Source organism: Malania oleifera, chromosome 4 (genome assembly GCF_029873635.1).
Source record: "Malania oleifera isolate guangnan ecotype guangnan chromosome 4, ASM2987363v1, whole genome shotgun sequence".
In the NCBI taxonomy this organism is placed as follows: domain Eukaryota; kingdom Viridiplantae; phylum Streptophyta; class Magnoliopsida; order Santalales; family Ximeniaceae; genus Malania; species Malania oleifera.
The window spans coordinates 44,218,546-44,234,614 of NC_080420.1; positions in this window are offsets into that span (position 1 = coordinate 44,218,546).

Sequence of the window (16,069 nt, forward strand, 5' to 3'; positions counted from 1 at the left end):
TAGGTTAGGGTTTCGGGTAGGAGATGGGAGACGAAGATGAGTCAACTCGTCTTCAATCTAGTGAGTGGGTAATTGTTGACTCATGTGAGCCAACTTAGCGAGTTGTTTGAACTCAGGTGATCTCGAGTGAATCTGGCACATGAGATCATACTTGTGCAGGTCTCAGGCACCCTTGTTAAGATTTGATGGGCTTCAGGTCAATTTTTGAAAGATTGGCTAGAGGTATTTGAAAGCATATGGGCTTGGGGGCTTATTTCTGAAATGGGCTTTGTTTTAAAGGTTTGACCGGGCCTCGGGTTTAAAGTGAAATGGGTTTTGGCTAAAATTTTCAAAATGGGGTTGGGATAGAATTTTTAAAATAGATGGGCTTTGTTGATTTTCAAAATGGGCTGGTTTATAAGTTTCCAGATGGGCTCAGCCTGGTTTGATTCTTAAAACGAAATGGGCTAGGGGTAAGTTATCGAATGGGCCTAAGAGATTTTTAAAATAGGTTAGGGAATTTTCAAAAGTTAGTTTGGGCCTGGGGATTTTAAAATGGGAGCTGGGCCTCAGAAAACTCGAGCCCGTGTCGAGTTTGAATTTGGGTCGAGGGTCTGGATCTGGCTAATGGGTCTCGGGTTTAAGCTCAGGTTCAAGAACTTGAGAGAGGGAACGGAATACCTGCATTCAAAATTACATGTAGTTATTCTGTAAATTGAACTGAACGGGAGTAAAGGCTTTTGATTTCTTACCTTCGCTTTTTTCCTCCTTTGGTCTTCTTTTTCGGCTTCTATATCTGTCGGTGCTTGCCTGGTTAAGAGTTTGGGGACTGGTCTTTGGTTCTAACTAGTTCCGCTTCTACTTTTTGCTCTCTGTACTATAGAACTCCTTTTGTTTGCTCCTTAACTTCTTTTCTCCCCTTTCTCTTAATTTCAACAGAGTTCTTCTCTCTCTTTCTAATTCCTCTCCTTATCTCAATATTTCTACAGATTTTCTCAGCTATTTTTTCTTTTTCTCTGTTTTTTCTCTCCTAATTTCTGCATGGGTTTTCTAATGCCCTCTGCATAATTGCCTCTCAAATTTTGCAGGGATTTTCTAGCTCTCTCCCCCTTACCCTTGTTGGTGGGTGAGCCTCCCTATTTATAAGGAGGCTTAGGGGTTATTTTGGCACCAATTCCCCCCCTCAATTGAATTCCCTTCTACCTGGTAGGGAATATTTCTTTCCTAACAAACTCTATTCTACACCCATGTGATTGTATTTCATTTTCTTTTCTGAATTTCCCTTGCTCACTGACGTGTTAATTCTCTTTTGTGGGCAAGTGAACTGGGGGGGGGGGGGGAGGGGAGCTTTCAGATATGCCAGCTGGCATTCAAGGATTGGCTGCTTCAATTTTATTTTTCTTGTATTTATTATTTTTTGTGTAATTTTCTGCATCTTTTCATGTATACTGATGTACCCCCACGTTTCCTATACTATAACCACTATCTGTATCATTCCCTATATATTGTACATTTTATTTCCCCGTACTTTCTTTTCTGTGGTAACTCTTCATGTTCTTTGGACATGGGTACCCTCCCTTTCTAATAAAATGTTACCTCAAAATTCAATTTTGATCAAAATCCTATTTCAGAGTTGACCAACCCTGCCTAAAAGACATTTGGTAATAAAAAATGACTTTGAAACGGAGTACCCGATTTCAAAGACCCGATTAAAGGACTCGATTGAAGAAATTTTTGAAAAGCTTAACTTAAGGTCTAAAAAACAATTCTAGTCTTAAAAACTAGAGTACTCCATTTTCAACCTAAAGTAGAAGGACTAAATTTTGAAAGTTAAAGAATTTAACTAACAAAAGTTTAAAGAAATTATTTTCAATACTAAAATTAAGGACTCAAATTTTTTGGATTTCAAGACTTAACATGATACCTAGCCTAACAAAGGTAATTACGGGGGCCTCAACTAAAGGAGATTAATTTTGCAACTAAAAGGATCTATGCTTAATTTTTCTAAAATGAAATTTTGAGGGACTCGACTAACTCAAATTAAAAGGAGTCAAATATTGAAAATTATGGGACCCAGGGTCTTAATTTTAAAACTCAGGATTTTTTGGGACTCAAATTCAAACTTTATTACACTTGGTCTTTTGGGAGCCCCTAGTAAAAATTAGGGTGTCTACATACCTACAGTCATGCATGTGCATATATACTCATAAGTGCACTTATTCACACCTTCCAACACATATGCAAGCACTAATGCACACATCTTTGGATAAGAGTAAAAAGGGGGTTAGTGGGAGTTGTCAAGGTAGAGGAGAGAGAGCTACCATGGCAATTGGTCAAGAGGGTTTTTGGAAGGGTTATTTCACAAAGAAGGGGTCTCCTTGAAGGGAGTTAAGGGGAAGAATATGATTGATTAATAGAGTAGGAAGGTAGCCAATGGATTTAGAAGAGTACAAGGGGTGGGTCACCAAAAAATAGAGTAAGTAAGTTTTCAAAAAAAGGAGGATGGTGATTGGATGGAGATTGCGTGTTTTGGTGATTAGGGAAGGGACCAAAAATGTTGCTTTGGCCTTTCTTCAATTTTATTTTTCATGCCTTCAACCAAAATAGTTGCCTAGATCTCTATATATTTTCTACAGTAGAATATAGTGAATAGTAACTTCTTAATATTTTTTGTGGTAAATATATTAAGAGGACTAGCTTGCTTCATTGTTTCAGGGGTTTCTATTCTATGCATACACCTACAGGAAACACATGTAGGCATGTGCATCCTTATGCCAATTTTCGCCAAAACACATGTAGGCATGTGACCTAGACCAGATTCGGTCGACCCGGGCAGAATGAACTGCCAAGGTCAGTCGACCGAAAGTGCACAAAGTGTGCATTTCGGTCCTATTTTGAATCACAAACACCCTAATCAAGTGCCTAACATTTATGAGTGGAAAGGTGAGTGTTCTAGGGTCATTTCTGTGTCCTTTTGAAGACACCGAAAAAATCAGTGTCGGTCGACCGAAGGGTAAACCCTAAGGTCATTTGTATTATGAGCTTAAGTATTTGACCATGCATGTGATTATTACATACAAAAAGCCCTAATTACTATTACAAACCCTTTACATGAATGAATTATAATACAACATGAGAAATAGGGTCTTCAATAGAAATTTGGTCTTTAAGCTTCACTCTCTCCATGTGCGTTATAATTTGTCAATTTAAGTTCTTGCACAAAACTTCAACCACTCATTAGATACAATGAGTATTTTTCATAATCAAAATCGAGCATGACCTATAAGGTTAACAGTTAAGTCACTTTAATATAGAGCTTTTGCTCTTATTCCAATTTTGGTCTTAAGTGGCAACCTAAAAGAGGGACGACTAGAATTAATTTTAAATACTAAAACACCAAATTTAAAGTCACACAAGCAAACTAATTAAATGCAAAAAGATATACGAGAAAGAGAGTAAGAAATGCCCAAAGTCTTATAGTGGTTCATCTTCTTCAAATCTATGTATGCTCCCTTAAGGTGCTAATTTCTCTGAGCTTCCACTAAATCTAGCCCTTTTTATGACCCCTTGCTTCACTTGGCAGCAAGGAAACCAAATACAAGAGTTTTTTGCAAATGAAAATGATAGCCTCTAAGGGTATATTTACAATATAGGAGCTATAAACGAAAAACTCAAATACGAATAGTCAAGACAACGACACAAAAGTTCTTAAGATTCTCTTAAAATTAGCAAGATTGAGAGAAATGAGGATAATAGAATAATGCTTAAGCTATGAGCAAAATGAGGATGATTGAACTTGAATAATTTAGTTACTGTTTATTGGTCTTTAAAGGGGATATATATATATATATATATATATGTATGTATGTATGTATAGAATTCTTGGTCAAAAGACCTAAATTTTCTTGTTAGAAACTATCTTTTAGTGTGATCAATCGGCCTACTCCAAAGGTTGGTCAACTTATTAATATCCATTGTAGTTCTAAGCATATTGGTAGAGCTTTTAAAAAACAAGATTGTCAACCAATCCTTTGGATTGACCAATGTTTAATTCTTAGGTTGGGCTTATCGATTGATAGAGGGTGACTCGCTCAACTGTCAAACTTTCTGTTTGTAGTTGACTAGTTGTTCTAGGTCGAGAGCTTTGAGCAATCTTCTATATATATATATATATATATATATATATATATATATATGTCAAACTTTCTGTTTGTAGTTGACTAGTTGTTCTAGGTCGAGAGCTTTGAGCAATCTTCTATATATATATTTGAATTTTTAAGTTCGATCCCTATTTTGATGCTGACAAAATACAAATATCTTATGTGTGTTTTTAAGTGTTTTAGCAGGTTTATATTTCAACACACACATAAGGTAAGAGAAATGGAAGCTAGGGGGAACTTAAAGCTTATTCACTTGGCATATTCCATGAAAAATCAGAAGAGCAAAAGCAAAAGAAGAAAGAAGACATAAATTTTAATTTGTAAATGCATTTAGGTTTCTGGTCTATAATAACGCATGCTTTGCATGATGTGGTTAATTGCTTAGAACGACCGTAGATTGACTTTAGGGACCAACACTTTCGTGGAAAACCTTTTTCATAAAATACTAAACTTACACAAAGGTTTTAAAATGTTTTTAAAAACAAACCAGTGCCAAAAAATATTTTTAAATAGAGCCCGGCCGACTAACCACCTCACGTTTTAAAGCTTAGTCGCCTGACCATGCCTTGAGAGCCAAAATTGTAATTTAATCCAAGCTTAGTCGACCGGCCCAAAAATGAACTACAATGCCCAATCGACTGACCCTAACTCTCAACCAACCTTATAGCTTGGCCAACCGACCTTCTTATGCTTTAATAGCCTAGCTGACCGACCTTCGTATATAGCCTATTCTCAATGCCTCGGTCGACTGACCATTTTAGAACAGAAAAGCCCCAGCTGACTGGCACTGTTCACTTGGCCGACAGAATCTTATGTCCACCAAACCTATGAAGGGTGAAAAATCTCCTTTGGTTAGCTGACCGGTGCCTTCCACACAGTCGATCGACGTTATCCAGAAATTTAAATTTTTAGCAAAGGTCAGCCGACCGACGAAGTCATCAGTCGACCGACCCTCTCGGGTTTGGCTATTTTTCAGCACTTAAACATAATTAATTTTTGTTTAAACATTTTTAGAAATACCCTCTGTGTCCCTAACGGTCATATTTCAAGAGAAGTCTATAAATAATCCTTCATTACTCATTTTTTTCAACTAATTCTTAGATTTTAATTCCTCCCAAAATAGTTTTGTGCGTTAATTCGTACTCTCATTTTTCTTCCTTTGACAAATTTGTTTCTAAGTGAGCTTTAATCTTTCCTTTCACTTCTTTCATTTGCATATTGATTGCATTTGAGAGTTGATTGAAAACAATATTCATTTAGGCATTCATTTATTGATTTTAACGGTTTTACTCTCACATAAGCTTATATTTTTGAAAATGCCTTTGAGAGTAATCCTTGAGTTTCTCCCATATTATTTTTTTGATAAATATTTTTGGAGAAACTTCTTATTGCTTGTGGAACCTTTGCATATTCATTGCAAGATTCCAAAAACTAATTGTGTTTATTTGCAAAAATCTTTTTGAGCTAAAAACCCTAGCTTCCCTTGAACTATTTTTTTGTAATATCATTAGTTGGGAAATTGATTGAGGTTTTATACTCTATTGTATTGTGTACTCTATTTTTCAAAATCAAAGATCATATATTTTCATTTGTGCAAAAATCCCTTTGAAAGCAAACCCTAAGTTCTCCTATACTTTTTATTGAATTATATTTTAGGAGAAATATTTACTTGGGTTTAAATCTTTGAAGTTTTTATCATACACATCATTTTCAAAGATTGAAAAATTATAATGAGAAAAAAACCTACTCTACTAAGCTTAAAGTCATATCATACGAGAGTGCATTTTAGAGCTTCATATTGTACATCTCTGTTTTTGTAGAACCACTTTTGTTGGTACACAAAATTATTATTTTTGTATTCCAAGCGTGGCCTGAAGAGAAATACACCATCATGTAACGTGTACCGGTTTGGCTCTAGCGTGGTTAGGTGAGCTGAGGAGACTCCGCCTTATAAGGAGAAATCATTTTGGCTCAGCTTGGTGAATTAAGCTGAGGTGACTCCACTTTGTAAGGAGAACTGGTTGTGGCTCAGCCCCGTAATTGATCTTCGGTGACTCTGCCTTGTAAGGAAATATAGTTGTGGCTCAGCCTCGTAATTGAGATGAGGTGACTTCGCCTCGTAAGGAGAACTAGTTGTGGCTCAACCCCGTAATCTTTGCCTAGTTAAGTGAGCAAATAGTGAAATCCTTGAGCTGCGGCTTGAGGCAGAAACGTAGGCAGGATTGGCCGAACACCGATAACAAATATTGTGTCTCTTTCTTTCCCTACACTATTTAATTTTTCAGTGCGTATGTTTGATTATTTATTGTGATTAATTGTTTTACATGCATGTTTTGATTATTTGGGAATTTGAGTTTGTGTGGAAAAGACCCTAGGTTGTGAAATGCTGATTGTGGATCTTAAAATAGAGATAAATTGACCTAGGAAGTTTTTAAATTTCTAATTCACCCCATTTTTGGGAATACACCATTCACATAAATTTGTATCAGAGCCTCGGTTCAAAAAGCTTAACCGCTTATGCTAAAGATTGCAATGGCTCATACTGGTGTATCCCCATTTGGTGAGGGACAGTCATGTGTCAGACCTCCATTATTTTATGGTGTCGATTATATAACCTAGAAACAAAGAATCAGAATATTTTTAAAATCAATGGACTGGAGGGCCTGGCAGGTGATTGATAGAGGAATTTGTACGCAAATGAATGAAAATGATATAAGTTTAATGCATGCAAATTCACTTGCCATGGATTTACTGTATTGCGTTTTAGATTATAATATTTTTATTGAAATCATGGCATGTAAATGTGTGAGAGAAATATAGGAAGAGCTCGACAGGAAATATGGAGGATTCAAAGAAAAGGAGATCAGTACTCCAGTTGGTTCGACTACAAATGATCAAGAGAAAGCAACTTGTTGCTTAACTACATTAGTCAATGAGGAGGTACATGTATCTCAATCTTCGTTATTTTATGCTTCACATGATGATTCATGGGTTTAGCTCTGTGATTCATCATGTAATGAATCATCTGATATATCTTATGATATTTTTGTTAATAACTCATGCACTGATTCATGCTTTAATTCTTGTAATAAATCTTGTATTGAATCATTTGATGAAGTTGATGATGGAAGCATGTTTTTGAATGAAGAACTAGAAAAAAGCATTATTTAAGATGCAAAAGTTTCTAGTTAGGATGTCTAAAGAAATTTTTTTTGAAAAATGAAAATAAAAGGTTGGCAAAGCAATTAGAAGAATTGAAAGAATATCATGCCACCTTAGAAAAGAAAAAGATTGTGAAGGTTTTGGAAATCATTTTCTTACAATGAAAAATTGAAGATTATCCTGAAATGATTTTCAAATTCACAAGTAAAAAGAATATATCAAGGAAACCCTTAGGAGTTAAAAGAATTAAATCTTTCAAAAAGGGTTCATCTTATAAATCCTATAGTCATTCGTATGCCTCATCCAGTAAAAATAAAGGAAATAAGCATAATGCTACACATGAACACAAAACATACTTATTTTATAAAAGAAAAGGGGCACATACAATATAAGTGTAAATTTATAGGCGTAAGAGGCAAAGATAAGAGAATGATGTGGGCAGTAAGAAAGGCAAACCCCTGTGAACCAAAGGAAGAATGGACTCCAACAGGAGTTACATAATCATTTTAAATTCTTCCTTAGCTCCTAGGTTTAGGGGCAGTGATGATCAAAAGGTTTGGGAAGTGGTCTGTGCTTAAAATGTCAAATCTTAGTATATGCATTCACTATACAATATTGTTATTCTAAGATTGCTAGCTTTACTGTGATCCCAAGAGGGGGTGTTAGCCTTACAAGGCTTAATTGTAGTGACCTGAAGAATAATAGTATTTAAAATAATAAAGAGGGAGGAAAATGGAAACAGGAACAGAAGGAGGCAGTATACTTCTGCGTTCGTCAATTACATTGCACTTTGGAGATAATAATAATAATAATTTCAAGGAATTGCCAGGACTCGTTGAAGAATACAGGGGTTCGTGGACGAGCGCATAAGGAAACTCGTCGACAAATATAGGGGTTCGTCGATGAGCGCATAAGGAAATTTGTCGACAAAGCTACGTCTCGTAGATGAGAAAATATCGAGCGAAGGTTTTGGGCTGCTCTGAATTTCGTCAACGAATACAGGGGTTCGTCGACGAAATTTACCGAAGGACTCGTCGACAAATCTGGCCCTATAAATAGTGAAAAATCGTATTTTTTTATCACATTTCAGCGCCCCTCTCTCTCTCTTACGCCCTCTCTCCCTTCTCTCTTCGATTTCGGCCCCTCCAATTGTCGGATCGACGATCCGAAGCCACCACGACACTCCTGGAAAAGTTCTCTGCAAGTCTGCCAGAGCGGATCATTGGTGAAACGAAGTTGGATTTCATCCCAAATTCAGGATAAGACCTTTTAGTCCATTTTTGGCCTTATGACAATTATAGGAAATGATGTAGGCAAAGAAAAACTGATATTGTGTTATGACAAACATTGTTTTCAGGGTGTTATGTAGGAGGCCTTACGGGTGTTAGGCCAGTATACCATAGGAGCTTTTCAGTAGTCAGGTAAGGGAAATATGTTATGCTAGGTATTTTTAAAATATTATACAGTTTATTAAATTATGAAAATTATGTATTAATGTATGGTGTGGCTTGAGAATATAAATATAGTACGGAGATATGTTTACGAATTTTAGTACCATGATTTTATGAATTTCAATACCATGATTTTATGAATTTCAGTACCATGATTATATGAATCTCAATACCATGATTATACGAATTTCAGTATTATGAATATGCAGTTATCAGTGTTATGATTATATAGTTCTCAGTATTATGGTGTATGAATTACAGTTACAGTTTATGCAGCATCATGGTTATTACGGTTATTTCAGAATCATGGTAAATCAGATAGTTGTATATATAGAGATATATTATATAGTATCAGACCCTGTTGGACTATGCAGTTACAGGGCACGGTACCGTTGCTACAGATATTATGTTATGTTATGAGTGCAACCACTTATTTAGATAATACGTGGTAGTAGGTCGATCACCTAGGCCCTTGACGTGGACAGGCTCCCCATCAGATATGGGTTGAGGTGGGCAGATCATACTGATGGAGTATAGTGATTTACCCTGGTCGGCCAGCCAGTGTAGATCCCACCTATGGGCTGCACAACCCTGTCATGAGGGGTTAAATCATGACACACAGTTATCCACAGGAAAAGTTTTCAGTTAATATTACGTATGTATAGATTTACAGAAACAGGGAACATACTTATGTATAATAGAAGTATTTTGAATAGTAACCTACAATACTGTTATGTTAAGTAACATGGAAAGGGGGTGAATTTTATTACCTATACCGTATTTACATATTCAATTATTCATGATGATATGAAAACATATTTTCATAATATTGTAGCTCATTTGCCACACACTAGTAATAACATATTTCGTCTTACTGAGCGTTGGTTCATCCCAGTATTGAATCATTTTTAAGGTGATCCAGGTAGGCGAGCAGACTAGGCTCGCAGATAGAGGGGCCACAGTACTGCCCTGTCAGTAGAGAGTGAGTATATTCTAGGATTGTTCTTATATAACCCTAGCCAGTTGAGAGTGTTTTGGGAAAACAAATATATTTGTATATTTTGGGAAACCTGTTAGCACTCTGGTATTGTATATAATTATGTATGAATATGTTTATTTGATTTATGCTTCTTTCTACTTAGGTCAATGATTAGATTTACCCCTAGTATGGTATCAGAGCATGTAGAATGTTATAGTAAAAAAAAAAAAAAAAAAACCCCCAGTTTATTAAGCAGGTCATTACATTAATACCCTATTTTGATGCTAACAAACAAGTAAGACTTAACATGCTTCGGTTGAGTGTTGTATTTCTCAGGAATCAAAGTTGAAAGTACTTAGGTAGCATGGACCAAAGTCTAATAGCATGGATCAAAGTCTGAAGACCATAAGAGCATGATGATTAAAGAAGATCAACATGAGAGCTCAAAGTCTGAATCAATGACAAAATGTCAAAAGGATTTAAAGAGATGAAAGCTCAGAGAATTCTGAAAGATCAGATACTAGCAACAAAGAAAGTTCAGAGCAAAGAATAATTTTTAAGTATTTAGGACAATTCTTTGTAAGTACTTTAAGTTTATTCAAATATGAAGTTTTCATTTTGAAGCTCATTAGGCAAAGAGACTTAGAGACCTTAAGATAAAAACTTGGAACATGTTTTTAAAGTAAAAACAAATCTATATTCCAAGCAACAATGAAAGAGAAATCAAAAATTGACTAGAAAAGAAAAATAGTCAGTGGATAGACGACTATCTGTTAATAGACACACGACTAGCTAAATTAACAAGGCTTAAAACTTTAACACAGAAGCCTGACAAACAACTGTTAAGGCTCTGCCAGTGTAAAGTGAGAAGACTGTGAACATTTCACCAGACGACTGTCCACCTGTTGTATTGAAAAACTTAAAATTACTCATGGACAGACGACCGTCACCATATGGATAGACGACTGCCAGAACTTCACTGTCGTCTGCGTCGTGGCATTTTTTTGATTTCCAACGGATATAATTTTTGAAATTCAAATGTTTGGTAACTCAAATAAGTTTAATATATGGAAACGACTCTGAGTATTCTTTGGGAACAAGTAAGAAAGTTTTCTACATCTATAAATACCCCAAGATACATTGATTTTAATACACCAAGATCATTGAGAAATCATATTCTGCTTTCATACTCTCTCATTCAGAAATTCTGAAAGTACTTCAATTGCTCTCATCTTTGCTCAAAGTTAAGAGAAGTTTTGCTGAATCTCTCACTATGTTTGAGCGTCGAGTTGTTGATTCTTTCATTTATTGAAAGATACATACGGTGATAAGTTTCTAAGAGCTTCATTCTGAAATTCATATTCTGAATTTACTGAAGAGCATAAGTGTTTCAAATTTGTACTAATTAGCTCTTTGAGGAGCAAGTTCTTGTACATCTTGTTTTCTATCTTTGTAACGGGATTAGTTGACAGTTCGAGTATTGAATCATCGGACCAAATAAGGGGATATTTTTTGGAGAAGGTGGGCTGTAGCGTTACCCAAGGAGTGCTTGTAACTGGTGTTGTTTCGGCTCATAAAGGAACGGTGATAGTGAAACCTTTGGTGGTTTTGCCAAGGGCGAGGACGTAGGCTGTGTTAAAGCTGAACCTCCTAAAAATCCATGTGTTCTTCGTTCTCTACTTTACTCTTTATTTTTATTTTTACAAAAGATATAATCTGCGTGGTTGCATTAAATTTTAAATTCTGAATGTTTGGTTGTTAAATAGACCGGAAGGTAATTTGTATTGGATAAATCAGCATTGATTGCGAAAACCGAAAGGGACTACGTTGGTTGATTATCCTTGACCTATTAATCTAAAAGTTTATTTAAAAACTGAACATTAGGAAGAATAGTAATTGTGATACAAGGCTTATACTGAGTTCAAAAAATTTTCACTTATATATATACAGGTTTATTGTTACATAAATTAAGTGTTTGATCTTACTATGTTGATTGTGATTGTTTCTAAGTTTTACAACTTAAAAGAGCTAATCCTAAAGGGACTAAATTTTTTAAAAATCGAATTCACTCCCCCCCCCCCTTTTGGGAAGCTATTCCAATTTCAATTGGTATCAGAGACTAGTTATAGTAATTCCTAACAAGAAACTATAAGAAGATCAAATGACAAATATAGGAGTAGCACCCTTTGGTGAAGGCCAATCCTCAATCCATCCACCAATTTTTTGTGGACATAATTATACGTTTTGGAAAAAGGGAATGCAAATTTATCTCCAACACATGGATTGGAAAGCATGAGAAGTTGTTATGGATGGAGACCTTATTCCTACGAGAATAGTTGATGGAAAACAAATTCCAAAAGAAAAAAAGGGATATGACCGATTCAAACTATAAAATGCTTCAAATCAATTCAAGCGCTATAAATGCTTTATATTGTGCCTTAGATGCTAACGAATTTAATAGCGTTATGGCATGCAAAATGGTTAAAGAAATATGGGACAAATTAGAAGTGACATATGAAGGAACTATTGATGTTAGAGACAATAAGATAGACACGTTAACAAACGAATATGAAGCATTCAAGATGAATTCTGATGAAACAATATCAATTATGTACACCAGATTTACCCACATAATAAATTCCTTAAGTGCCTTAGGGAAAACTTATACTACCTACGAAATGATCAGAAAAATCCTAAGAGGCCTTCCCTCAATATGGGAACCAAAGGCTACAACTATCACTAATGGTAGAAACCTTAAGATTAGCTCTTTCGATGAACTCATAGGATCACTTCTTACCCATGAAATGACCTTAAGAGAAAGGAATCCTGAACCAAAGCATAAAAGATCCATTGCACTAAAAGCGTCTAGCCACAGTTCTAGTGAAGAGGAAAGTGAGACAAGTGACTTAGATCAAGATGAATTAGCATTCATCACTAAGAGACTAGATAAGTTCTATAAAAGAAATAAGAGATTTCCTAGTAAGTTCAATAAAAAGAAACTTGAAAAAGGAGAGACAAGTAGGAAAGAAAATAAAAGTAAGAATGAACCTCCAATATGTTATCACTGCAGGAAACCGGGGCATATCAAACCAGACTGTCCATTGCTCAAGAAAGACAAGAAGAAAAAGAAGGAAGCTATGAAAGTTATGTGGGATAATTCAAGCTCTAGCGAGACAGAAAATGAATCAAGTGGACAAGAGATGGAAAATATATGCTTCATGGCGAATGAAGAAAAGGTAAACTCCTACTATTCCTCTACAGAATCTTACAATGAGTAGTGTGATGAGTCATGTGACAGCATGCCTTCTTATAAGGAATTGCAAGCTGAGTTGTTTTCGTTGCATAAGAGATTTATAAAAATTTCCAAGAGAAATATAACTTTGAAAGATCAAAATAAAGAACTATTAAAGCAACTTGAATCATTCAAAATTATTGAAAAAGAAAAAAGACACTTGTATTGAGAAGTTAGAAGAGGAAGTAAATAAAGTAACTCAAGAATTAAGCAAAACTCATAAAGATAGTTTGAATAAGAAGGATTTAGAAGTAAATGAACTTATGATATTAGTAGAGGATAAAAAGAAAATTATATATAACTTTACCAAAGGTAAAGATAATTTTGAAAAGATGATTGGACAACAAAGGCTACATGGAAATAAAGAAGGGATAGGTTATAATGGTAAGACAATTAAAAAGAATAAGAAATTATACATGGGATACTTCGTCAAGGAAGCCAAGAACTATGCTAGCACTTCCTCAAACAACAAACATAAACACACCACTTGCTATATGTGCAAGACTAAAGGTCATGTAATGTTTGACTGCCCACTAAAGAGAAAGTATGTTAAAGTGTAAGTGGAATGGAAAGACAATAATGAACTAACAACAAAATAAAGAAAATTAAAAGAATTTGGGTTCCAAAGACTAACACAAAAAAATCCTCCATTGTAGGTATGCTTTAGGACAACACCATCAACGGATAAGTGGTACTTGGACAGTGGATGTTCAAGGCACATGACTGGTGATAAGACCAAGTTTACCTCTCTAAGACAAAAGGATGGAGGATATGTCACCTTCGACGACAATGCCAAGGGCAAAATTATTGGCATTGGAAAAATAGGTAAAGAACCTTCTCTCACTATTAACAATGTGCTCTTAGTAGAAGGATTGAAACACAACCTCTTAAGCATTAGCCAATTAAGTGACAAAGGGTTTGAAATAACCTTTAAGAAAGAAAAATGTGTTATTCAAAATCCTAAGAACAATGAAATTTTGTTTATAGCTCATAGGATAAACAATGTCTATTGTATAAATTTTGAGAACTTAGTAAATTAGAATGTCACTTGTTTGGCAGCAATGAATGAAATAAGTTGGTTATGGCATAGGAAAAAAGGACATGCTAGCATGGACCTATTATCCAAATTATCAAAGAAAGATTTTGTCAAAGGACTACCTAATACAAAATTCATAAAATACAAGATATGTGATGCATGCCAAAAGGGAAAGCAAGTTAAAACAAGTTTCAAAAAGAAAAAAATACATATCTACAAAAAGATCCCCAGAATAGCTGCACCTAGACTTATTTGGTCCAACTAGAACCTTAAGCCTAGGAGGTAAACAATATACTTTTGTAATAGTGGATGATTATTCAAGATTCACTTGGGTATCATTCCTAGAAAACAAAGATGAAGCCTGTGACTCGTTCTGAGTTGTGCTTCCAAGTGCAGAAGTGTCAAGTTATATCAAAGATGAGTCCAGGATCATATTCCACAGGGACCACTGAGTATCAAAGTATTTATGCAAGTTTAGTGAAATCCTGTTGCTGAAAAATAGGATTTGAAAATCTTTTTGGTCTTTTACGATTTTGAAAACAGTAAACAAAGTGAGAGAAGCTTGAGTAAACTATCAAAATGAAACTGAAATTTTATCAATTTTCCAAAAATGCAAATCTAATAACGCAACCAAAACTAAATAGATTAACTAGAACAATTTTACCAAACACTCGGATTACGGGTTCAACGTCTGTTTGCTTCCACCGTTTACTAATTCCCTAGGCCTTACTCCTCTTCTTGTTAATCCAATCAAGGCATTAATAAGATGAAATTTTATTACTAAGCTCGAGTAAATTTGCCACATCCAAACGGAAGAAAATATAAACTCTTATTAAGCATCAACCGAATTTATGTAAAAATAAGTTGATTAAAATCCTAGATTAAATCAAGGTTTTGATGTGCCTAACGTCAACAACAAAACAAGAAGCAAGAGCTAGCGATTTATCAACGATTCCTTCAATTTTCGGTTTTAACCAAATAAAAGTTTAACAATGATATCATAGGATAACTAATAAACCATGGAATGCAAACGACATCGACCCACAACCCGAGTTACCGAACTTAGCCACTCATGTTTGCAATAAAAAAAAAAGGTATGGAAATCCTACGTCTAATCAAGCAAGTATCAAAACACACGTTAACTAAAGACAATAACTTTGAACACAAAATTAAAACACGCACCAATAAAAACTCAATCAAACACATACGTAGACAATAAAAACCAAACCTTTAACAAAATTATGAATAAAAAAAATAATTAAATTAATACGAATAAAATTTATTACTAAAATTACTTGAGAATTCAAATACTTAATTAAAATAAAATGCAACTAAAACAGTTTTTTTTAAAAATCCAATCTTTCAATTAATAACTAAAACAATATAAACAGTCTTAATAAAAAAAGAAGAAAAAGAAAAAGAAAAGAAAAGAAAAGAAAAGAAAGAGAGAGAGAGAGTAGCTGCAGCAGCAAAGGAGCTGCTGTTGGCCGTGAAGGTTCTGCTGCTTGGGAGCTGCTTTGGCCTGCTGTTGCGGTGGCGGCTTGTAGCTCTGCTGGCTGGCTGTGGAGGCTGTTGGAGGAGATGCTGGAGATTCAACTGCTGCAGGGGCTGGGTGCTCGGGTGGTTCTGTGAAGAGTTGGTTGTGCTCGGGTGGCTGTCTGGTGTGGAACAGAGGAGAATCTGGAGGATGGGCTGGAGAGTGGCAGTTGGGGGCCGTGAGGATCTACTGCCGGTTGGAGAACCTGCTGGTAGAGAAGGGGGCTGGTGGTTTGAATAGAGACCCAAGGGGAAAGTTAGAAGAGAATAGAGGGCAGAGAAGAGAGGCAAGAAAAAAGGAAAACTGAAGTAGGAGAAGAAGAAGAGAATGAAGAAGAAGAAGAAGATGAAGAAGAAGAAGATGGAGAGCAGCCCGCATGGCTGTCTGCTGTTATTTTGCTCGGGGCAGAGGATGCTGTTCGTTGGAGCATGGAACGAGGACTTGGCTGGCTGGTGCGTTGCAGGAATAGAAGT